This window comes from Scyliorhinus canicula, chromosome 5, assembly GCF_902713615.1.
Source record: "Scyliorhinus canicula chromosome 5, sScyCan1.1, whole genome shotgun sequence".
In the NCBI taxonomy this organism is placed as follows: domain Eukaryota; kingdom Metazoa; phylum Chordata; class Chondrichthyes; order Carcharhiniformes; family Scyliorhinidae; genus Scyliorhinus; species Scyliorhinus canicula.
Window position 1 is genome coordinate 88381849 of NC_052150.1, and position 26109 is coordinate 88407957.

At 44.1% G+C, this 26109-nt stretch overlaps 1 protein-coding gene across 1 annotated transcript in view; it reads left to right on the forward strand.

The window, feature by feature from the left end:
- The window catches only part of LOC119966114 (thyroid hormone receptor beta), a 290813-nt gene that overhangs the window by 6155 nt on the left and 258549 nt on the right, over window positions 1-26109 (forward strand). The window lies entirely within an intron of this gene.

A 26109-nucleotide genomic window follows, 5' to 3' on the forward strand; every position in this document is an offset into this window, starting at 1 on the left:
CCTGGGAACTCCCTGTGCCTGGGAGAACTTGCCCTGGCACTGTTTAGCAGTGGGCCACACAAACATGGACCTGGGGTGACGACACTTTGGCAGGGTGGTGTTGAGGGGGGGGGGGGGGAGGGGGGAGGCCTATGGAGGCTCTCCATGTTGTTGGGTTGACCAATGGAGGCTCTCCATGTTGTTGGGCTCTGGGCAGCCTGGCACCATGGCTCTGCCAGTGTACCTGGGTGGCAGGTTGCCCATGCCCTGCTTGTAAGAGGTGGGTGATGTGGTGGTGGGGGTCCCCAAGGACCCTGTAAGAGGTAATTTGGGACAGTGGGGGAGTGGTCCGGAGGCTGTGGTATGGTGTCCAGGGGGGGGGGGGGGGTTGGTCGAGAGACTGGGATGGTATTCAAAAATGGCATCTCGATCTCTTCCTGCACTGCCGTCTGTGCAGGAAATAATGCAAGTGCAGCTTAGGTGGGCCAGAAAAAAATGACATCATCTCATTTGTTAGTGGGGTTGTTCTTGGGACCCTTTTATGATTGAACAAACACATCATGCTTGTTTTTTTAAAGTCATCATGCTTCTTATGATCCCCTTGGTGATCAATACCTTTTCCTCGTGACCAACTTTAAGAAATCGCATGAGATTTCAGGTTAGGTCTTTTCCTGCAGCAAACTAAAATCAATATTGACAAAACATTTGTTGGCAACAAATATTCTATACTACAGAAAAGAGAACCTTAATGTTTCAACATGAACAAAAACCGCACGCCGCATATTTACATTACAGCATTAGTCTTTTCAGAGAATAGGCTGAAATCACTACCGGCTTTCATTGCGCCCCATTCAAGATGTAACATCCAGCAACCAAGGAAGGTTCCCTTCCTCAGACCTGAACTTCTGAATCTACCTTCAGCAGTAAGGCCCACTCTGATTTCTTCTCCCAGCCTTGCGAGAATAAATCTTTCAGAAACATGTTGTTAAATCACCGTGGGTTCCTTCTCTTTTAGAAGTGGACAAGTTTTCCGCAGAGTTAACAGAGGAAAAACAGTATTTTCCTTTTCAGACTGCAGCAACTGCTGTTTTTCTCTGTCTCTCATTCACTTGCTTTGTCACCCGTGCCCGCACCCAACCCTCTCTCAGGTTTTTAATCTGGACTTGGGAGCCTTGAGTCCTATATAAGGCAGCTCAGCTGTCTCTCTGTGTTCAGGTGTGAAATATGGCAGCGAGTCCTAACCTGACTCCCCTGTTTCCGGCCTGTTGCCAGGCAAAGCTAGCAGGTGGCCACACGTCACTCATCATTGTCATTTTAATTTGAATTTAAAGAGATTGTCCAAAACATAACCATCTTATAAAAAGCTCACATTTGTAACATTTGAACATCAAAGTCATTTAATATATATATTAAAATATTTATTCCAAGCAATGCAAAAAAAATCACAAACATATTTAAAAAAACACACATATATATCACCAACAGTTTGTGACTATTATAACCCCGGAGCGCACGCACCCCCCCCCCCCCCCCCCCCCCCCCGCCGATTGCTGGCAACTGACAGATCTTTAAAGATCTCTGAAATCTTGAGCGGGGGAGGGGCAACCAACTACACTTGCTCTATTCTACTTCCCACCAAAACACCCATTTCCCAAGTAAAAAAGGCCAAAAACGAAGACTTCAAGCATGACCAGCCTTATGTGTGATTGATCAGCTCATGGCCGCCATGGGAAGTCATGAAAGTAATTTAAAACTAACTAAAGAGAGTTTCTTCAACTCATGGGTGAGGCTTCCTTACAATGGCAGATATGATGTAGTATGAATAGTGAGTTTTGAAAAAAAAATTTGTTCACCCTGAACTCAAAAGTTTCTTTAAGTATTAAAAGAACCTTTTTAAAATGGGTGCAAACTTCAATCTTTGAATGGATGGAGGACATCAAAAATATTTACTTTGTGCATATAGCATTGCGTTGCGCTTTTACACAAGTTCAAGTTCTTACAAAATATTTTGGAATTGGAAGGGCTGTAAAAGTATCATAGAATTATAGAATACCTACAGTGCAGAGGAGGCAATTAAGCCCAACAAGTCTACAGCGATCCTCTGAAAGAGCACCCTACCGAGACTATCACCCGTCCTATCCCTGTAACCCCATAATCCCACCTGATATTTGGATACTAAGGGACAATTTGGCATGGACAATCCATTTAACCTGCCCATCTTTGGACTGTGAGAGAAAACCGAGCACCCGGAGGAAACCCACGCAGTCACTGGGAGAATGTGCAAACTCCAGACAGTCACCCGAGGTCGGAATTGAACCCGGGTCCCTGGAGCTGTGAGGGGGCAGTGGAAGACAACCGGTGGTCCTTGTATTTTATTTTTCTGAGGTTTCATCTGCGTTCTCCTGAGTGACAGTGTAGGTCATGTGGTAAAATTCCAGTACAGGTGGCAATTGCTTGTTTTTGGGGGATTCCCTTCACCTAAAATTATTAAAAACATATTTTAATTAAAATTAATATTTTTATAGAATACTTAGATTGTAGTCACTCTGATTTTGGCTTAATTTATTTTTAGTTCAGAATATGAAAGCCGAGCTGTTTAACAGCAGGATTAGTAAAATACTGTCACTCCTAATATTTTCTAGGGGTTAGAATTACTTTAATGTACTTCAGTTCTTCAATGTTGCAGAAGTGAACTTCATTCGCAAGAGCAAGACTCAATGCCAAGTTAGATAATTCTGAACCATGACTCGGTGCCAGTAGATTAACTAACACTGCGTGGGAACATGAGTCTACAAGTAGAGCCGCTTGAGCATGTTCTGCCATTCAATGAGAACATGGCCGATCCAAATCCTCACTCAATTCATCCACCATAGTTCAAACCTTTGGTTAGCAAAAATCTACATATATCGGAATTAAAAGTATTGATTTAGTTAGCATCTGCTGCTTTTTGTGGGAGAGAGTTCCACACTTCTACTACTACTCACCTTTTTATGTGAAGAAATGTTTCCTTGCATTTCTCCTGAATGACTTCTCTGATTTTCAGGTTATGTTGTTTCTGATTTTCTGCCATCATCACTCCCTCCACAAAAATAACGATTCCGATCCCTCATCCATGCAAACTCCCTTTGTACGCCAAACTCAATATTTGAATCACAAATTATGTCCTATATGTCTTTGATAAATGTGAACTTCCCCTTCTCTAATGTCTGCAACCTTTGACACGGTGATGGCACCATCCTCTTCCAAGCGTCTCCACTGTCATCCTGCTGAATGAGATTGCTTTCACATGGTTCCATTCTTCTCTATCTAATGAAAGCCAGAGTATCTTGTGCAATGGATTCGGATCTGAGTTTATTGTCTTGTGGACCGAGGTACAGTGAAAAGTATTGTTCTGTGTACAGTCCAGGCAGTTCGTTTCATACATGAAAAACAAGACATATGATAAATACACAATGTAAATACATGGACATTAGGTGAAGTATACAGAGTGTAGTACTACTTAGTAGAGTAGATCTGTGGAAAAATCAGTTAAGTCCATAAGAGGGTCATTTGAGAGTCTAGTAACAGTGGGGAAGAAGCTGTTTTTGAATCTGCTGGTGCATGTTCTCAGACTTTTGTAGCTCCTGCCCAATGGAAGAGGTTGGAGGGGTCTTTGATTATGATGCCCACTTTCACTAGGCAGCAGGAGGTGTAGACAGAGACAATGGATGGGAGGCGGATTTGCGTGTTCACGACTCTCTGTACTTTCTTACGGTCTTTGGTCGAGCAGTTGCCATACCAAGCTGTGATGCAGCCAGATAGGATTTCTATGGTGCATCTGTAAAAAATGGTAAAAGTCAATCTGAATATGCCAAATTTCCTTAGTTTCCTGAGGAGGTATAGGCGCTGTTGTCCTTTCTTGGTCCATGCCTCGATGTAGGTGGAGCAGGTCAGATTGTTGGTGATGTGCACACCTAGGAATTTGAAGCTGTCGACCATCTCCACCTTTGCACCATTGTTGCAGACGGGTGTGTACGACACTTTGCTTGCTGAAGTCAATGACCAGCTCCTTCGCTTTGCTGATGGTGAAGGAGAGATTGGTATTGTTGTGCCACCAGGTTCTCTCTTCCTCCTGTACTCTGGCTCATCATTGTTCGAGATCCGACCCACTATGGTCAGGCCATCAGCAAACTTGTAGATGGAGTTGGAGCCAAATTGTGCCACACGTCGTGTGTGTATAGAGAGTACAGTAGGGGGTTAGGTACACAGCCTTGCGGGGCCCCAGTATTGAGGACTATCATGGAGGTGGTGGTGTTGTTGTTGTTTATTCTTGCTGATTGTGGGTCAGGAAGTTGAGGATCCAGTTGCAGAGGGAGGAGCCAAGTCCTAGGTTTTGGAGTTTTGATATGAGCTTGACTGGGATTATGGTGTTGAAGGCAGAGCTGAGTCTGACGTAGGAATCCCTGTTGTCAAGATTCTTTTTGCTTCTGCATTGCGGGGCCCCTGTACCTCTGTACTTTCACCAACCTTTCTCCAGATTAAGCTCATCTACTACCTAAACTTCAATTATGCTTTTTGTTATCTCCATATTTTAATTGAGAAGTGAGCTTCTGGTCTGCAACATTCTACCCTGTGTAATCTAGATGTCACCCCAAGCCCTGCTGTCTGTGTCCTAACGCACACCAAGTTCTTTTCACCTGTCACCCCTTTGCTTACTGACCTAGGTGGCTCCCAGTTTAACAACATGATTTTCAAAATTCTTATCCTTGTTTTCAATTCACACTATGTCCTCTCCTCATCCTATCTTTGGGAACTCCTCCAGCTGGACAGCCTTCTCAAGATATCTGCAAATCTCTAATTCTGACCTCTTGAAGACATGACATTAAGAAACAGTTGAAGGTACTGGTTACTGCAAATGCAGTGGGCCTTTACAGATTCGGTAATAGTACTGAAGACTTGTGCTCCAGAATGGCCTGTACCCCAAGCCAAGCTGCTCAAGTACAGATACAACACTGGCATCTATTTGACAATGATTGAAATTGCACAGGTATTTCCTGACTTCAAAAAGCAGGATAAATACAACTTGGCATTTACCACCCCATCAGTCTACCCTCTATCATAGGAAGTTGTCATCAACAACACTCTCAGGTGGGGCGGAATGGTGGCACTGTGGTTAGCTCTGCTGCCTACGGTACTGAGGACCCGGGTTCAATCCCAGCTTGGGTCACTGTCCATGTGGAGTTTGTCTATTCTCCCCATGCCTGCGTGGGTTTCACCCCCACACCCAAAGATGTGTATACTAGGTGGATTGACCATGCTAAATTGTCCCTTAATTGGAGAAAAAATAATTGGTACTCTAAATTTATTTTTTTTAAACTCTCAAGTAGTATATATTCAGCAGTATTCTGCACAATTATGTTTGCTTGGATTCTGTCAAGGCCACATAGCTCCTGACCTCATTACAGCCTTGGTCCAAACATGGACAAACGGGTTAAACTCGAAAGATGAGGCAGGAATGGGTGCCTTTGACATCGAGGCAGCACTTGACTGAGTGTGGCATCAAGGTGTCCTTGCAAAATTGAATTTGATGAAAAATGGGGAGGGGGAAACGCCACTTATTGGAGTTGTAACTAGCACAAAGAAAGATGATGGTGTTTATTGGAGGTCAATCAACTCAAACCCATGACATCGCTGCAAGGGATTTTCCTGATAGTGTTCTTGGCCCAACTGCCTTCAGCTGCATCATAATGACCTTCTTTCTAAGTTCAGAAGTGGGGATATGCACTGGTGGTTCACATTCAATTATGCAGACAATTCAGATTTTGAAGCAGTCCATGTCTGCATGCAGCAAGATCTGAACAATATCCAGCTTGAGCTGACAGATGCCAAGTAACAGTTGTGCCACTAGGCAATGACCATCTCCAACACAAGAGAATATACCATCTCCCCTTGGTATTCAATGGCATTCCCATCGCTGGGTCCCCACTATCAACATCTCGAGGGAAACCATTGACCAGAAACTGAACTGGACCAGCCATAAAAATAGTGTGGTTATAAGAACAGGTCAGAAACTGGGAGTTCTACAGTGAGTAATTTGCCTCCTGAAAATGTGTCCACAGTAAGCAAGTCACTAGTCGGGGGGTGTGATTGAATACTCTTCACTTGCCTGGGTGAGTGAAGCTCCAACAACCGTCAAGAAGCTCAACATCCTAAGGGCAGCATGGTGGCACAGTGGGTTAGCCCAGTTGCCTCACGGCACCGAGGTCCCAGGTTCGATCCCGGCTCTGGGTCACTGTCTGTGTGGAGTTTGCGCATTCTCCCCGTGTTTGCGTGGGTTTTGCCCCCACAATCCAAAGATGTGCAGGCTAGGTGGATTGAACAAGCTAAATTGCCCCTTAATTGGGAAAAAATGAATTGGGTATTCTAAATGTATGAAAATAAAGAAAAAAAAGCTCAACATCCTTCAGGACAATGCAGCCAGCTTGATTGGCATGCCATCCACAATCTTAAATATTTACACCCTCTGTCAATGCACTATGGCAGCTGTGTGTACCATCTACAATATGCACTACAGCAACTTGTCAAGGCTCCTTCGACAGTACCTTCCAAATCTGTTACCTCTACCACCTAGAAGGACACAAGTGGAATATGTATGGGAATACCACCACCACCACCTGCAAGTTTCCATTCAAGCCACATACCATGCTGTATTGGAACTACATTGCCATTCCTTCGTTGTCGCTGGGTTAAAATCCTGGAACTCCCTTCCTAGCAGCACTGTAGGTGTACCTACACCACCACATGAACTGCAGGGGTTTAAGAAAAAGCTTTGCCACCATCACCACCTTGAGGGCAATTGGGGATGGGCAATAAATGCAAGTGTAGCCAGTGATGCCCATATTCCAAAAATATTTATTTTTAAATATGCCTGATTTTAATTTCTCCACCATTGGTGGCACAGCCAAGGTCCTCAGTTCAACGTTGCTCCCTAAACATCTGTCTCTCTACCTCTCTTTCTTCTTTTTAAGACACTCTGTAAACTTTGGCCAAGATTTTACTCGTCTTACGTTCTGTTTCCTCATGCTGCTGTGAAGTGCTTTGGAATTTTAGAAATTGTGTTAAAGGCACTGTATAGATATTGGTTGTGTTTTAAATTCTAGCTCCCTCTTTTTAAAGACTTTTTAAAATTATAAATATATTTTGTACCTCACTCCTACATTTTAGTCATATGTGTACATGGACTCATAATCCCTTTGGGCTTCCAATTTCCCATCTTTTCTCTTAAAAAACAAAAATCGCTAATCTAATCTCTTTTGGCCCAAAATAGATGGCTTCACATTTACCGACGCTGAAATCCATTTGCTATAGTTTTTTCCATTTAATTCAAATTGCAAAGAGGCAATGTTAGACTTTGCTCCCATCTATACTACGTTACGCATCGTTGTGTATCTCGCAAGCTTCAATAATGCAAGAGAACCCTTTATCTAAGTCAATATAGCATTGCTAGATGACAAACCAATCATAAAGGTAAGTAATGCATCTCTGAAACTTTTACATCATTTACTGATAGCAAATAAATGAAGTAGTACAATAACCCTGCTATTGAGGGCAGCAAGACTTTGGCCGAGGAGAAATTTTGACCACAGATGTACACACTGACTTGCAGCAGCCTTCGACGGCAGTCCATATTGCTAACCTTACTCCACATTTGTTGCTCAAAAGTAGAGCTCTGGGAACTATGTGTAGGTTTAAATTTCTTTCATGCTCTGTTAACCTTGGCTTCATTTGCCCGGCTGTAGGACATATAAATAGGGTAGAGTTGGCAAGAATAAATGTTCCAGTGGAAGTGGTCTTATAATGTTATAAACCATTCTTAATAATTCTTTTGACCATAACTCATAAATTAGAATATGAAATCATAACCCACTGGTCTGTTTCCACTAGTTCTTGGAAAGTCTGAAGCTTGATATGAACATTGCACAAACAGACAGGCGAGCCTGTCCTACCGTTCAAAAAAGATTTGTGTGGGAAGACGTCATTTTTTGCGTTCACTTTTAGGTTTAGTAATAAGGCTTTCATTAAAAAAAATCCAAAAATTGTTATTCCTCTAACCAATTTGGTTTGCTTCACTAATCTTTTTTGCCTAAACAACAAAAGATTGTGAAGAATATTCATAGTATTTATATGCTCAGTCAATACTGAAAAATACACCAAACACACAATGGAATAAGATGTACCATTTAAATAAATTCAATATTATAAAAATTTGTTTATTATTCGTATGTGCAATTGTTGAGACCTCATTTTTATATCAAACTTTTGTAGTGTTGTTGGTCACATAACTAACTTCCAATTACTATCATCCATAAATTTGTATTCTATCTGAGCACTCACTGATGAATTTCTCCAGATGCTCTTAACATCATACTAACAAGCTTGGGCATGAGACTCTTCTTAAATGTGTTTAACTCAGCCCAGTCAGATTAAATGCTGTATGAATACCTACCTTTGTGAAAAAACTGTACGCTCCTGATCCCAGGTTAATCGTCGTTGGCTATCCATCGATTTGAGGATGACATCTACTCGGCCGCAAATTTCTCCCATGAGCTCCATGTGACCTGAACCAGCAAACTCTTGACCCACAGATCTTTGCGCACATGGGGCAGAATCTCCCACAAGGTAGTCTGATCTAGAGCGCAGAATGTGCTTCCTTTTCTCCTCTGCCTTATCATTAAGACGTGACTCAAAAACGTGACAAAGCTTGAAGGGCAAGGTGTTGCTATTTTGAACGATTTGTAGCCAGCTCCTCCCAGTCAATATCCTTTTTCACGGAGAGCTTCAAAGTGTCTTTGAAGCATTTTCTTTGTCCCCCTCCCTGGAACATTGCCCATTAAAGAGTTGAGAAAACAGAACCTGACCTGGGTCACTGTTCTCAGCCAGCCAGACACTGTCTGTTCCATCAAAGTTGAATTCACAGGTGTTTTGCCTGAATGCATATGGAACTGGTACCAAGAAGGACGTATCATTTTTTAACAGCCCTGCCATGGAATCCTGAGGATGTAGCAAAAGCATTGCTGGTGGACTTTATCTGGTACTGTCACTTGCTCATGCATTATCCAGTGCAATACTCCTGCACTATAGGAGTATGGTGACTGTGGTGGTATGATTAGCATAGCTGCCTGCCATTGGTGCAGAACACCGGCTTACCATTGGCCCTGGTCGGTCATGTGCCTCTTGACCGGTTGGTTGAGACCAGTCATGTGACGGCTCCCCGAATGGTCGAGAGGCTGAGTTAAATACCCAGTACTCCCGGCGGTCGTCCTTCTACTGTAATCGACCGCAGGGCTAACATCTAGTAGATTAAAGCCATACTTTTGTTCAGCAACTCGTCTCGCGTTCAATTGATGGTACATCAGTGACAACACCTGCTACCGTAGTTTGTACAAGATTGAACTGGTGTCAATGGTGTCTTTTTTGAGAGAGGTAACTCTCTCAAATATGGGAAGTGTTCAACATATTCAGGGTGTCTCCTTCAAGATGGGGAGGTAGAATATCTGGCTGACCAAGTGTGAGTAGTTCATGTCACGGTTTTGTTTAGGCAACATTCAAGAAGGACAGGTCGTGTCACTGTGTGCAGAATTGAAGCGATTAAGTGGCTTGCAAATCTGGTGCAGAGTGGGCAATGACACTGCAGTCATCCGCAAACTGTAGAGCAAGTATGTCAATAGTGTTCAGTTTTATTTTGGTAAAAGACAGCTGCGGTTAGAGTTTTCTGACCAGATGATATTCCATACTCCTACCAGAGAGCAATTTATCTGTGGGATGAAAAGGCACTGTCATATAGGTTGTCAATAGTACTGGGGCTATTAGGTAGCCTTACTTTATGGTCCATATTTTGAAAGCATCTTTCAGAATTTCCAATTGGCAATTGCACTCGCATCATGGTTGCAAGATGATCAGTGTTGGGAAATAAATATTCCAGGGTACATAATGTTCCAGAAGGATGGACAATAGCTAAGGAGGCGTGGTAGCCCTGTTAGTAAAGGATGACACATGGGCATTGGTGAGAAAGGATTTGTCCTCAAAAGATCATTAAGTAGAATCAGTACAGCTGGAAATTAGGAACAGCAAAAGTCAGGAAAGGTTGGTGGGAGTAGTTTCTAGGCTATAGGTTGGACAGAGCTTTAACAAGTAATTATTGATGCTTGTAATAACTGTGGATGATTTTAATTTTCATATAGACTAGGACAATTAAATTAGCAAAAGGTAGGTCTAAAGGTTTGCAGAATGTTTTCATGACCGTGTCCTGGAACCAACTCGGGATAAAGCTGTCTAAGATCTAGTATTGTATAACGAGGCAGAGTTAATTAGTAATGTCATAGTAAAAGAACCACTGGGAAATCGTGATCGCAATAACATTCCATTCCATGTTAAGTTTGAAAGTGACATACTCTAATCACAAACAAGAATCTTATACTTTAAAACAAAGTCAATTACATAGGTATAAGTGGAGAAGTGGCTACGGTTGATTGGGTAAACAATGGGAAACCTTTTCGAAAACAACTCAAAAGGTTACATTTGATTGAAAAACAACTTGGCAAGAAAGACCTGTCCATGGGTCGCTCAGGAGGTTAAGGAGAGTATTACATTGAAAAAAGAGGCTTATAATGTTGCAAAGAACGGAAACCAGTCTTAAGGGTGGGTATAACTGGGAAATCAACAAAGGGCCATCAAAAATTCCTGCACCAGACCCCCAAGCTTTTGGTACAATCTCGAAGGGCCCAATATTTTTTTGTTTAATGTAGACAAAGTTTGAGATCCCAAGTATTTGCTGAGAGAATAAAGCCACAAGATTCCACACTTGTTGAAAGAAAAATAAACTTTACTATACAGAGTTGGAAAAGGAAAACAATTTTAAATATCTATCTTGTATCTTGTGTTGATTCTAAATGTTAAAGTGTATGTGAATTAACTGGTCGAGCACACTACACTGCAGAATACATGGTTGATGTGACCAAGACAGATCCTACTGATTTCTCAGCCACCCTCCAGTATCCACTGTGAGTTGCATAATTTTGTTAAAACTCTGTCTCCTTCACTACGGATTCCAAATATTTCACTTTCAAATATCAAGGACGCGGTTCTCCCAAAATTTGACTAAGGGTGTGGTTCTCGTGCCACATTGCGCTCCAGCAAGAGCACAACGTGGCCTGTGAATCCCACAAGGGGCCTCCAGCGAGCATCCTGACGGGCTCCGCGCCTTGTGAGATTCACTGCTGTCCCGTAAGACGTTGGAACTCCACCACAAATAGGCATTTCCAAACGCCGCCCCCAGAAGTAGGCCAAAACCTACTTCCGACCGACCGGCACAGGATCCAGTGGCCTCCCTCGATTCTCCGGCCTCCCCAGGGAGGCTGCATCCGGGCATCGATCAGCGCTGATCCACACAAACGTGGATCAGGTGGAACGGCACTCGCGGGATCTCACGGGCCATCGGAGACCCCTGGGTGGTCAAGGTCAGTGCAGGGTGACTCCCTGGCCTCCCCCCTGGAATGTGGGCACATTGGCACTGCCCAGCTGGCACTTCGGCACTTCTATCCTGGCACTGCTAAAGTGTCCAGATGACACTGCCAAGCTGGCAGTAGCTCTGCCTGGGTGGCAGGGATAGGCTGCCTGTGCCAGAATAGCACTGCCAGAGGCCAGGGGCTGAGGGGGGCCTTGCCCATGAAATGAGGGTGGTGGGGGGGGGGGGGGGGGGGGGAGAGCAGGGCAGGTAAGTAGGGGCTTCTGGGCGGTTGGCGGGGTGATGGGTGGGGGTCCTAGAATGGAGGGAGTGCTGTAAGGGGGCGTGAGGGGCCTGAAGAGAGAAAACTGTAAAAGCTCATGTGCAAATGTAGCAAAACCCAGACAAAATCCATGCTTGGTCATATCCAGGCTTGAGCTGACAACTGGCAAGTTACATTCATGCCACACAACTGCTAGCCATTATCCATATCAAACAAGAGAGATTCTAACCACGACCCCTTTACATTCAATGGCATTTTTACCATTGCTGAATCCCCTGCTGCCAACATCCTAGTGGTTACCATTGACCATCTTTGTTCTAAAAGAGAGACCCCTAATTTTAAAATAATATACCCTGGTTCTGGACTCGCCCACAAGAGGAAACATCCTTTCCACATCCAACTTGTTGAGACATTTCAGGATCTTGCGTACTTCAATCAAATCACGGCTCAATCTTCTAACTCTAGAAGAACTAGCCCAGCTTGTCCAACCTTCTGAACATTCTCTGGTTGTGAAAAGTTTGTATGATTGCAAATTATTTCTTTCAACCCTGAAAGAGACTTGGGTTGTTCATTTTGTTAAAACTGTTGTGTAAATGCGAGTTATGTAAAGAGCTCTCCTCTTGACTTGCACTTGTGAGAAATTGACATAGTGTTCAGGATTAATCTTTTTGAAAAATGAGGCATATCTCACTGAAAAAATGGTATGTGAATGATTCAAGCCATTATTATTTTGCCAGCAAAATCGAGATTGAGGAATACACAATAAGTTGCAAATCTCCAAAAGGTGCAAGTCTATTTATGACACTCTGCTGTTTGTTTAGAATAAGCACCATCCTGCCCTCCATCTCTTCTGCTGGATTTGCACATTAAGAAATGTATCACAAAAAATTATGTCTAGTATTTAAGAGCGCAAGTACTGTTCCTGGCCCAAAAACTGTATAATTTAAGTTAATTCCTTCAGCTAATAATTGTTGAAAGATTTGAAAATGTCACTTTAATTTGTTTTTAAAAATTACTTTGCATTTTCTCTCTTGAATCCTCCCTCTTCCCCACCCATTCTCTTTCTCCTCTTTGTACCATATTTGACCAATAATTCACCATCTTTGTCAATCCACAGCACAGGTACCTGGGGTCGATTCCCGGCTTGGGGTCGATTCCCGGCTTGGGTCACTGTCTGTGCGGAGTCTGCACGTTCGGCCGCGTGTGCATGGGTTTCCTCCCACAAGTCCCGAAAGATGTGCTTGTTGGACGAATTGGACATTCTGAATTCTCCCTCAGTGTACCCGAACAGGCACTGCAGTGTGGCGGTTGGGAGATTTTCACAGTAACTTCATTGCAGTGTTAATGTAAGCCTACTTGTGACCCTAATAAAGATTAGATTATTATCCAGAACTCTCATTGGTTAAGTAAATACACTGTTAGTCCCACCATTTACTAAAATCACAGCTGCACTGTTGCCTTCGCCATGTTGTTATTTGCTTGCACATCCAATGGAGCAAGGTAGGATACAGAAAAAAGTCTTGCCAGCGGTATGTGCTGTGAAATGTCCCACTCCAACAAGTTCCAGACATCTTGCATATCTCGGTAGAGCCTCCTCATTGTCCCCTCCCTCATTGCCCCCTCTCGAGTGAAAAGTTAAGTTTATATCATCTTTCTTTGTAAGGCCAGAACTCAGACAATAAACAATCAACTTTGTGGCTTGCTCTTAGCGTTTGGATATTTCTGTGGTTTGGCATTCAATTTTTTCATTGCTCTAAATAATTAAACGTGAATGATGCATAGTCTATTATTATTCTCAGATATATCTCTGAAATCCTACCTAGATTAGCACTATTTATTACATCCGCATCTTTTCCCTGTGCTCTACACAGCAGAGGACATTTTATCTCTTACATTTTACCTGCTATCTTATGCACATTGTAAGTGTTGTCTGCAGCAATTAATCTGTTCTTCACAAAAGCCCATCAACTTTTTGTCAAAATCATTCCATATTCTTTCTCAGTCACAGTCTTCCTTGTTTGTGCATGTTTTCTCTTCATGACATGTATCTAGTTTAATTGTCATTATGACGTGCTATATTCCAAATGTTGAGCTTTTCCTTCAGCACTATCTTGCTTTTGCCCCACACCAATATAAAACTCTAAAGTAAACTGTAGGTATGTCTGAGACAGTGAAGGTGGAAACTGCCTTTTCACCTGCCTCCCGTATGTTGTCCAGATCTCAATACTGTAGATGACTGCATTGAGGACACAGGCTGGATAGACTCGCAGTTTAGAGTTCTCATCAAGTCTCTGATCCACGCTCTTACTCAGCTTGGACATAACAGGTGCAGTTCTTGCAACGTACATGTTGATTTCAGCATCAAATGAAAGGTTGCTGGTGATTGTGGAGCCTAGATATGTGAAGTTATGAACAATTACCTACATCTAATGATCAGTAATGGTGATAATTATCAGATAAATGGTGGTGTGGCAACATCTTGGACTGTGACAGTTGTCTGCCCTGTGCTGATAATTAAACAAAACTCTTTACAGGTACGAGCGAGCCTGTTCATTTGCTGCTGAAGGTGTTCCTTGGTTTGGAATGCTGCTTGGCATCATCGGCGTAGATTAATTCTCAGTGAACTTGTCACACCTTTGTCTTGAGCTCAGGCAGACCAAGCTGAACAGCTTCCTGTCTGATTTGGTACATAAGCAGACACCTCCTAGATCATCTGAAAGCTGTCACAGACGCATCCTTGATGTCTCTTGGTGGGGCACCGCAGAGGTCGTGGACTATGCTCCACGGTGGCACAGTGGTTAGCACTGTTGTCTGACAGCACCAGGGACTCAGGGTGACTGGAGTTTGCACTTTCTCCCCCGTCTACATGGGTTTCCTCCGGGTGCTTCGGATTCTTCCGACAGTCCAAAGACGAAGAGGTGCAGGTTATGTGAATTGACCATGCTAAATTGCCCAAAGATGTGGGGTTAATAATCTTTGATAATCTTTATTGTCACAAGTAGGGGGGATTAGGCCTTGGTAGGATCTCTTTCACAGGATCGGTGCACACTCGATGGGCTGAATGGCCTCCTTCTGCACTGTCAAGATTCTATGGAAATCAAACCATGAGTGCAGAAAATATTTCAGAGCAACAGGCAGTTGATGTAGCCGCTTAATAGAATGAAAAGGTCATTAGCATTGTGACCGAAGACCTATATCACTCCGAAACTACCAGAATTACCAGTTTCCAAAGGTTCATCAGATAGCAACAAAAACACTAGTATCCATTATTTCACATTAGCAACATAAGAAATGCCCAACAACCAAACTGCGAAGTGGAAATGTTCAAAAACAATTCTCATGAAAACCACAGGACATGAGAAGGCAATATTCTAGTCTGCCTGGTTGACAAAACTGAATCAAAATCAACACCCGGCATGAGTTTTTGTTCATCTCCATGACAAAGGTTAGATAAATGAGAATGGAGTGAAGTTATAGAATCGGAATTCTGCATGAAGAATGCAGCTTAGTAGTATAGTAGTGTAGGCAATGTTTAGATTTGGTATAACTGATGAGATCAAGAGGCAACTGCAAAGAAATGATGCCCAAACTACAGTTATACCAGCGGGTCTAATTTTGGTCAGTCATCCTTTGAATGTGTGCCTCAAAAAATTATTCAAAGATCATTCTCGCGCCAAGTGGATGGTTGATAGAGAAAAAAATCTTCAAGTGTGCGCTGCTCCTACTTGTGTAGTTTCGTTCCGGTGACACAGTGGTTAGCACTGCTGCCTTAAAGTGCCAGGGACCCCGGTTTGATTCCAACCTCGGGTGATTGTATGGAGTTTGCATGTTCTCCCTGTGTCTACGTGGGGTTTCCTCCGGGTGCTCCGGTTTCCTCCCAATTCCAAAGATGTGCAGGTTAGGTGGATTGGCCAAGTTAAACTGCCCGTTGGCATTCATAAGTTAGGTGGCGTTACAAGGATAAGGTGGGGATTGGGCCGGGGTAGGGTGCTCTTTCAGAGGGTCGTTGCAGACTCGATAGGCCAAATGGCCTCCTGCACAGTAGGGACTCTATGAACAAATTGTGAAATGCTATTAATGCACAAGCTGTCATGAAATTGTTCAGATAATGTGGAATATCCAAATGAGATGGATGGAAAGGAAGATGGCTTGCTGTGCAGGGATGGCTCTGAAACCAAAAGTGACACATCGAGAGTGGGGATCATTACAATGATACCAGATCCAAAGTGACTCCAAAAATGATTGATTAACTCGTTGCATCAGATGTTGAAAGCAAGGAATTTGGTGTTTTTAAAAAAGTTTTGCTTGTGGTAAAAATATCCTTGTAGAATTAATTAATTCAATAAAACGTGTCACATTGATTTAATTTGTAATCCCCAGGGAGGGGAGCCAACATGGGGGTGCTGCCTTTTCACCTTGCCAGATCTAGCTTCGGGTATCTTGCCTCGGGTACCAGCCTCCCCAGACAGGCGCCGGAATGTGGCAACTAGGGGCTTTTCACAGTAACTTCATTGAAGCCTACTCGTGACAATAAGCGATTATCATTATCATTGTGTTCGATTCGCCCATGATTGGGCCCAGCTCCATGAATTGAACTACGCGAGTCTGGTGAGTCAAGTTAAGTCCGATTTGCAAAAGTGAGGCAACCTTCCCCTGTCCTTGGTGGGCAAAGTCCAATCTATTAAAATGAATATTCTCCCAAGCTTTTTGTTTCTTTTTAATGTCTTCTTGTTTTCCTCCTTAAATCTTTTTTGTTAAGGTTAATAGATAGATATTACCCTTTATATGGGCAGGCAGGGCCCAGAAGATCTGCAGGAGAGTTCTTCGAAGGGATAGACAGTCCGGTGTGGGGGGGGGGGGGGGGGGGGGGGGGGTGCGCGGTGTGGAGGCTTATTGGGTGGCCAATGTTGAGAAGGTGCTGGGGTAGTCCATTGATCCAGGTTCCATATGGGGAAAGATAGAGGCAAGGTCCTGTAGGAGATCTAGTTTGCGGCAGTGCTGATTGCCTCATTTCCATTTTCTCCAGAACGATACTTTTCAAAACCAGTAGTTGTCCACTCTTAGGATAGGGAGACAATTGAGGCAGTACTTTAAGCTTTGATCTTTATTGAGGATGGCCCCTATTTGTTCTAATCGTTTATTTGAGCCATTGAGATTGGACGCCACATTTGGTGAGGAAAGGGGCCTGAAAGATTTGGAGAGTTGTTTTTGGAGGGACAGTTTGCCAGCTTGGAGGAACTGAGTGTGATGTTTGGACTTTTGGGATAGGGATCACATTCCTTTAGGTAACTCCAGAATCTAGAATTTTGAACAAATGGGCTTCCCAACCTTTCCCATGGTGCCGCTATCATCTCTGATGGAGAGGATCTTTTCTCTGGCAGGGTCAGAGGAGGCTAGCACATCTGGCATCAATGGGTAGATCCTAACGGAGGCATAGGTTACGCTGGATGAGGTGAAAGTGAAGTGGAACCTATAGTGGATGATGAGCTGTGGAGTGAGGCCCTTCGTAGGGTGAACTCTATGTCATCATGTGTGTGGTGCAGTCTGATCTAGTTGAAGGTAGTGCATAGGGACCACCTGACCAAGGTAAGGTCCGGCTTCTATCGGACGTAGAGGACCGGTGCGAGCGGTGCACTGGGGGGCCAACCAACCACACACCTGTTCTGGTTGTGTCGCAAGCTGGTAAGATTTTGGGTCTCCTTCTTTAGCATCATGTCAGCAATTCTGAATACTGATCTGGAGCCTTGTCCTTTGGCCTTTGGTAGCTATTTTCAGGGTTGAACTCGTCAGGGCTACAAGCGGGGGTGAAGGCAGATGTCCTTGCCTTTGCCTCATTGATTGCCAGGAGGTGAATTCTGCTGGGGTGGAGGTCTTCAACTTCGTCCAGTGCCTCGGTATGGTTGGGGGACATAGTGGAATTTTTGTACCTGGGGAAAGTCAAGTATAGTGTGAGAGGGTCGGTTGAGGGGTTCTACCTGAGATGGCAGCCATTCATTACCTACTTTAAGGAATTAGTCACCGTCAGTTGCTAAGGGGGGTTAGATGGTGCAAAGGGAGTGCGGAACTGGGTTTATTTTCCTTTTCCTTTTGTGGGCCTTGCTTGTGATGTTGGCTTTGTTGTCGAATTTATTGTAAATGGAAAATCTTTAATAAAAATATATTTTTAAACAAGTTGATTTCATTTGAATTGCCGGTGTTACTTTTTAAAAAACATTTCAAAATAGCATCACCAGGAGTTCAGATTTTATGTTTGTCAGATAAATTGACTCTTCCCCCCCCCCCCCCCCCCCCCCACCCCCAAATCTTTGGAAGGATTGAGAAGCTAAGGTTGACTTATAAACCATGATGTACGGTAAAATGTATAGATATAATGTTTTAGAACCAAGGACAGAAGAAACTTCTTCGCAAAGAGTTGTGACTTGTCAAATTCACTTTCAGGGCTAGTGTTGAGGCAGAAACAACATCAGCATTCAAGACTGGACAGGTGGATGATGGAAAAGGGGATTACATGTGATTAGAGCAGTATTATCATATGGAGGGTGACCTAACTGAGTCACATGACCAGTATCCATGTTATAACTTCTATCCATGTGTGTTCTTAATAAATTCAACATTACCCTGCTTTCAATATTACCCTACTTTTAAAGGACAATAGCATTACACGAGAACATTTATTCTAACACTGTGAAGAATCAGCGTTTAATTTGACCTGTTATCATTTAAGGCATGAGGTCTTACTGGGAACTAATTAATTGAAGTTGTTGTGACAGATATGCACAATTGTGCGAAACATGAAATGTGGCAGAACCTCACTGCTCAACTAGCTGCAGATGTCTTGTAGCAATGCTCAAGGCAAGCCTGATGATGTATTAAGGTGTGTATAGTGTAGTATTCTGCTAAATGAGAACAGTATTGCAGTGAGCCTGAACTTACGTGGAGCGGCAGAGTCGGATTGCCATTCCGCTCCTACCATCTCGCCCGACATTCTAACTCAGGCCAGGCAACAACTGTGCAGTGCTCCTGAAGCCTTCAATTGAGTGCTGCTGCATCAGAAGGAAGGAGGCCGCCCAACCACCCCCACCCCCCGCCCTTTTTTTTTAACAGCTCTAGCCTTTGGAAGGCAGGGTGATTTGGGAGGGGGGGGGGGGGTGAGAGTCACCATGGGAGGGGTTGTCGGGCGGTAGGGAAAGGATGTGAGGGATTGTCCTATGTGGGGTGCTAGTCTGTGACAGTAGTTGCCCAGAAGTGGTTTTAATTTTTCTAACTTTTCTTGGATAACTATGTGCATCTTTGGGGAACAACCCCCGCCCCCAATTACACTACCCTGGATCTTTGAAATTATGGCCTCTTTAATATCTAATTGTTGACACAAGCTGGGGACAGATTACAAGCAACTCAAGGAACAGCATCTCCTCTTTCAATGAGTCACTTTACAGCCATCCAGAGTAGAGTTCCAACAATTACACAACATAACCAGTGCCCTCACTTTTGTACACCGCAACTGCTGGCAATGATTTTATTTTCCTCATTTTATAGCAACTCTAGAGACCCAGAATAAAAACAGAAAATGCTCGCAATACAGCATTTGTGTAGTGAGAAAGAAAAGTCAATGCCATAACTCCTAGGAGGCCCATGGGGAGGCCATAATCTATCTCCCTATGGGGTTCGTGGAGTACGAGCTTCCCTGATAGCCCACTCAACTGGGGCTCGTCAGACCGAGCATAAAAACCGGCCCAAGCAGGGACTGGCATGTTGATTGTCCCAGTGGGGACTGCGATTGTAGATAGTTACTGCTGTAGGCAGACTTTTATGTTCTGTGAAAGAAATCCTTAGTCATTCCTCCCGCTGGCTTCCTGCTCATTAAATTGATAGCAGAGACCAATAACCTAACCGAACAATTCCTCTCGACCCATCCTTTGTTTCTTTACTTGTTTTCTTTCCTAAACCATCTCTTGTGTCATTTAATCACTCCTATCATCAGTTGCTCTTTTCATTATTTCCTCCCCTCACCCTGTACTTGGTTTACAGCCAGATATATTACTAATGTCTTCCAGTTCTGATAAAAGGTCATCAGCCTGAAACATTAATCCTGCTTCTCTTTCCACGGATGCTTGTGAGTATTTCCAGCATTGCTGATTTTACTTCAGATTTTCAGCATCAAATTAGATTATACTTGTCAGTTTCTTTTTGGGGACCAGGAGCCCGCAACATCTATCTCCAACTTGTCTGTGTCAATGTCCACCATCTTCATATCTTGCTTGCAGTATTCTTGTAGGTAGATGGTGGTGTGGCAACATCTTGGACTGTGACATTTGTCTTCCTGGTGCTGATGATTAAACCAAACTCTTCATAGGTACAAGAGAGCCTGTTCATTCACTGAAGATAAATGGGTGTTCAACAGGTCATGACTCAGCTCATCATCTTCAAATACATGACTGTCATCTATTCGATGAACATGGCCAAGCCAGGCAGGACAAGGTTAATTTAGTGATGAATATTTGCTGATGAAATTAGCACAGGACCATAGAATCCCTACAGTGCAGAAAGAGGCCATTTGGCACAGCACCCTACCTAGGCCCACTTCCCCACCCTAACCCATCTGATTCACTAATGCCCTTGAGGGAAGGAAATCTGTTGTCCTTACCAAATCTGGTTTAGATGTGACTCCAGATCCACAAAAATGTGCATGACTCATAGCTGTCCTCCGCGATGGCAGCAAACCACTCAGTTCAAGGAAAATTAGCTGTGGACAACAAATGCTGACATTGACAGTGGTTCATAGAATCTCTATAGCGCAGAAGGAGGTGTCTGGCCCATCAAGTTGGCATCGACCCTCTGAAAGAGTACCATCCCTAAGCCCATTTCCCCACCCTATCCCTGTAACCCCATCTAACCTGCACATGTCTGGACACTAAGGAGCAATTTATCGTGGCCAATCCACCTACTTGCACATCTTTGAATTGTGGGAGGAAACTGGAGCACCTGGGGGAAACCCACGCAGGCCATGGAGAACATGCAAACTCCACACAGAGTCAACCAAGACCGGAATTGAACCTGCACCCTGGCGCTGTGAGGAGGCAGTGCTAGCCACTGTGCCAGCATACTCCCCAAAGCATCTGTGGCACCTTTCAGATGATCTAGAAATGTCTGCTTGCATATCAAAACTGACAGAAAGCTGTTCAACTTTGTCTGCCTGAGCTCAAGACAAAGGTGTGACATGTTCTATGAGAATTGCTCTATGCCGGTGATGTCACGCTCGCATTCCATGCCAATGAACATCTTCAGTAAATGAACAGGCTCTCTTGTACCTAATGAAGACCTAATGAACGGGGTAGCATGGTGGTTAGCATAAATGCTTCACAGCTCCAGGGTCCCAGGTTCGATTCCCGGCTGGGTCACTGTCTGTGTGGAGTCTGCACGTCCTCCCCCTGTGTGCGTGGGTTTCCTCCGGGTGCTCCGGTTTCCTCCCACAGTCCAAAGATGTGCGGGTTAGGTGGATTGGCCATGCTAAATTGCCCGTAGTGTCCTAATTAAAGTAAGGTTAAGGGGGGGGTTGTTGGGTTACGGGTATAGGGTGGATACGTGGGTTTGAGTAGGGTGATCATGGCTCGGCACAACATTGAGGGCCGAAGGGCCTGTTCTGTGCTGTACTGTTCTATCTATCTAAGAGTTTGGTTTAATCATCAGCACCAGGAAGACAAATGTCACAGTCCAAGATGTTGCCACACCACCATTTATCAGTACTGATAATTAGTTGTAGGTAATTGTTCATAGCTTCACATATCTAGGTTCCACAATCACCAGCAATCTGTCATTTGATGCTGAAATCAACATGTACGTTGCAAGAACTGCACCTGTTATGTCCAAGCTGAGTAAGAGCGTGGATCAGAGACTTGATGAGAACTCTAAACGGCGGGTCAATCCAGCCTGTGTCCTCCATGCACTCATCTACAGTAGTGAGATCGGGACAACATACGCGAGGCAGGTGAAAAGGCTACACAGTTTCCACCCTCACTGTCTCAGACATGCCTATAGTTTACTTCAAGGTTTCATATTGGTGTGGAGCAAAAGCAAGATAGTGCTGAAGGAAAAGTCCAAATTCAACTAGATACATGTCACGAAGTGAAAACATGCACAAACAAGGAAGGCTGTGACTGAGAAAGAAAGAAAGAATATGGAATGATTTTGACAAAAATTTGATGGGCTTTTATGAATAACAGATTAATACTGAACTAGGGCTGCAGACAACACTTTCAATGTGCATACGATAGCAGGTAAATGTAAGAGATAAAATGCCCTCTGCTTTGTAGCACATAGGGAAAAGATGTTCTATGTAATGAATGGTGCTAATCTAGCTAGGAGATTCAGAGGGAATAAAAATATACTATGCATCATTCACATTTAATCATTTTAAGAGCAATGAAAAAACTGATACTGGATATGGGGGGAAGGGAGGATCAGGATATTGAACTTGGATGATCAGCCATGATCATAATGAATGGCGGAGCAGGCTCAGGGAGCTGAATGGCCTCCTGCTTCTATTGTCTGCGTAAATCACATTGCCAATTGATAAGAGTCTGAGGTAATCACAAACAAATTGAAGTATTCTGAGAAGCTGAACCTGAAATCATGGAAGATATCCAAACACTTGAGGGCAAACCCCAAAGTCTGAGGGCTTGGTTTTTAAAGAAAGATTAGATAAGTTTAATTTTTCAGTCCTGAGAGGGGCGCTAAGAGGGAAAATGAGGAGGGGAGAGGGACAGTGAGGAGGCCTTACTAAAATATGCAAATGGATGGATCCTGTTGGAGTGGGACATCTCACAACACACACCACTGGTTAGACTTTTTCTGCGTCCTTCAGCTCCAACATTTCTTGCTCCCTAACTTGCTAGATTAGATGTGCAAGCAAATAACAACATTGCGAAGGCAAGAGGGCACCAAGATGATGAATTAGGATCAAATATGGTACAAGGAGGAAAAAGAGAATGGATGGGGAAGAGGGAGGATTCAAGAGAGAAAATGCAAAGCAATTTTTAAAAACAAATTAAAGTGACGTTTTCAAATTTTTCAAAAATTATTAGCTAAAGGAATGAACTTAAATTATATATTTTCTGGGCCAGGAACAGTACTTGTGCTCTTAAATGCTAGACTTAATTTTTTGTGATACGTTTAGTAACGTGCACACCAGCAGATGAGCTGGAGAACAAGATGCTGCTTATTCCAAACAAATAGCAGAGTGTCATATATAGACCAGCACCTTTTTAGAGATTTATTGTGCATTGCTCAATCCTGATTTTGCTGGCAAATGTGCACGTTAATAATGGCTTGAATCATTCACATACCATTTTTTAAGTGAGATCTGCCTCATTTTGCAAAATAGATTAATTTTGAACACTACTTCAATTTCTCACAAGTGCAAGTCAAGAGGAGAGCAGAACTATAACTCGCATTTACACAAACAGTTTTAATGAAATCAACATCCCAAGCCTCTTTCAGGGTTAAAAATAATAATTTGCAACCATACAAACTTTTCACAACCAGAGGATGTTCAGAAGGTTGGACAGGCTGGACTCGATTCCACTGGAGTTAGAAGAGTAAGTGGTGATTTGATTGAAGGACACAGCTTATGAAATATCTCAAAAAGTTGGACAAGATGTTTCCTGTTGTGGGCGAGTCCAAAACCAGGGGGCAATTGTCTGTATCCTCTACCCCGCAAACCTGGCAATGCTGATCACGATCGAGCGGAGAATCGGGAATCCGGCCGAAATTGGGGTTTGCGCCTTTATGCTCCGTTCCCTCGCTGGCAGTGGGTTTGGTCTTTTCCCCCGCATGCCAGTGGATGGTATAGAATGCAAATTAAACATTAGGACCCATTTACTGGGCCCAGGACCACAGTCTCGAGGCCCTCTCGATTCTCCAGTCCACTGAGCCGGGAGTCTTGTGGGCAGGATTCACTGCAGGTATCACCAAACGTGAATTTGATGTGGTGAACTTCGCAATGGGCCGAGGGGATAACCCCTTAAGTGAATTGCCCCCAAAGTCCCACCCTCTTTTCACCCCCCCCCCCCCTGCACAATGCAATACCTGCCCACCCTTCCAATACTAGACCCAGGGTATGTTAGGTGGGGGGGATTCCTTTAGTTAGGGGGTCCCTTTAGTTACTGGGTCTCTGGATGGGATCCCTGGGGGGCCTCCCTATTTGGGGTCCCTGTGGGGGGAAGGTCTCCCTATTTAGGATGGTCCTTGTGGGGGGGGACCCCCTATTTCGGAAGTCCCTAGGGAGGGGTGGGGCAGGTCGGGTCACTCCAGCACTAGGGCGGAAGGGGAGGCACAGTAAAAACCTGGAGTGGGGAGAAGTTTTGCGATGCTTGGGGGGTAGCTAGCCCAGGAGTTCGCTGTTGGGCAGCATGTTCAAAAATGGTAGCCCGATAGCTGGATTCCGTCGGGAATCCCTCATATTCCTCACCATGCATAAATCTGGCGAGAATTACTGAATTGCTTCATGATTCTCCAGCAGGAGAACATTGGGCTGGATTCTCTGTAGCCCAACTCCAAAATCGTGATCAGGGTCAGAGCTGGTCTGATGCTGATCCGCCATGCTCCGCCCTTTCTAAACTGGTGTCATTGAGACACACGCCGTTTCAACACTGTTGGTGCATCATCGGCCGGCCCTCCTGACCCGCAATGCTCTGCCCCCGATGGCCGAGTTCCCGAGGGTGCGGGCCACATGTGGTCTCAAGCGAGCGGGAACCTGATATGTGGCTGCCGACAATGTCCAGCGCCGTCACACTCGGCCAGGATCCATGCTGCTGGCCGGGGGGGGGGGGGGGGGGGGGGGCTTTTGCTAGGGCTGGGGGGGGCCTCTGGTGGTGGAGGTGGCCAGGGAGTGAGCTGTGGGGTCGTGGTCGGAGGGTTAGTTTGCACAACGCCGGCGCCATGTTTTGCTGCACAACTGGTGTAGGTCATCAGCCGTGCGCATGCGTGGCCCGGGACCCGGCCGCTTTCAGCGCAACCTGCCCACTTTTCTAAAATTATAGAACAAAGATGAGAATTTTCTTCTTTGAAGGTTGTGTGACTTTAGAACTTGGGGGCAGAGTAATTTGAGCATTTTTAAGGCAGAGGTAGATTGATTCCTTTGCCTAACAAGAATCTAAGGTTATTGAAGGTATACAGTAATGTGGAATTCGAAACCCAAAACGTGACAGCCATGATCTGATTGAATGGCAGAACAGGCTTGAGGGGCCGAAAGACCTACTTCTGCTCCTGTTTCATATGTTCATAAAAGCACATAATGTTGTGTATTTGAAGTGCCGTCATCAGGTGCCACTTTTCTGACATTACACATATTCGCTCACAGCATGTTCCCACGTACAGCAAAGAGATAACTGATCTGATCAGTTAGTGATATTAGTTGAAGGGTTAATATTGACCAGGATACTGGGAGAAGCTCCCATGTTCTTTTTGGAAGATGATTACAATTTACACTCTCCTGAAGGGAGTTTCAGTTTAATGTCTCATCCAAAATTCAGCACTTCCTCAGTAGCGCACTGAAATGTCAATCTGCTCAGGGCTCTGGAATGGGATTTGAACTCACACCTTTTGAGGTTCACAGGAACACCACTAGGTCGTTCAGCCTTTCAAACTTGTTCTTTCATTTAATTAGATGATGGCTCATCTGTACCTCAGCCCCATTTACCCATCTGTTCTATATTCCTTGATATCTTTACCCCAAAAAGATCTGTTAATGTCAGTCTTGAAAATCTCAACAAACCAACATCTACAGCCTTTTGGGCAGACAGTGTTGCAGATTTTCATGGCTTTGTGTGGAAAACATATTTCCTGACTGACTTCATAGCTCAGTTTGAATTGACACCAGCAGTAGCAGTTCAGATCCTGCTAAGGGCCCGAGGTATGATGGCAGCGTGCCTCCTTTGAAACATTTCAAACATTTCAAGCTGCCCCTATGTACGTCATGCCGCCAGTAATCCAAAACAAGCTTGTGTTTTAGCTGCAAAAGACACTTCCTCAAAGTGCTGTTTTGTACCTTACTCTTTCCCTAGTTCCTCATCCATTCAGTAGGAAGAATTATTTTTTGTCATTCATGGCATATGGGCATCGCTGACTATGCCAGTATTTATTGTCATTCCCTAATTCCTCTTGAGTTCTTGAACCACTGCCGTCTATGTGGTGTAGGAACACCCACAGTGCTCTTCCAAAGGCAGTTCCAGGTCTTTGACCCAACAACAGTGAAGGAATGATGATGTAGATCCAAGTTAGGACAGCATGTTACTTGGATGGGAACTTACAGGTGGTGGTGTTCCCATACATCTGCTACTCTTGTCCTTGTAGGTGATAGGGGGCACAG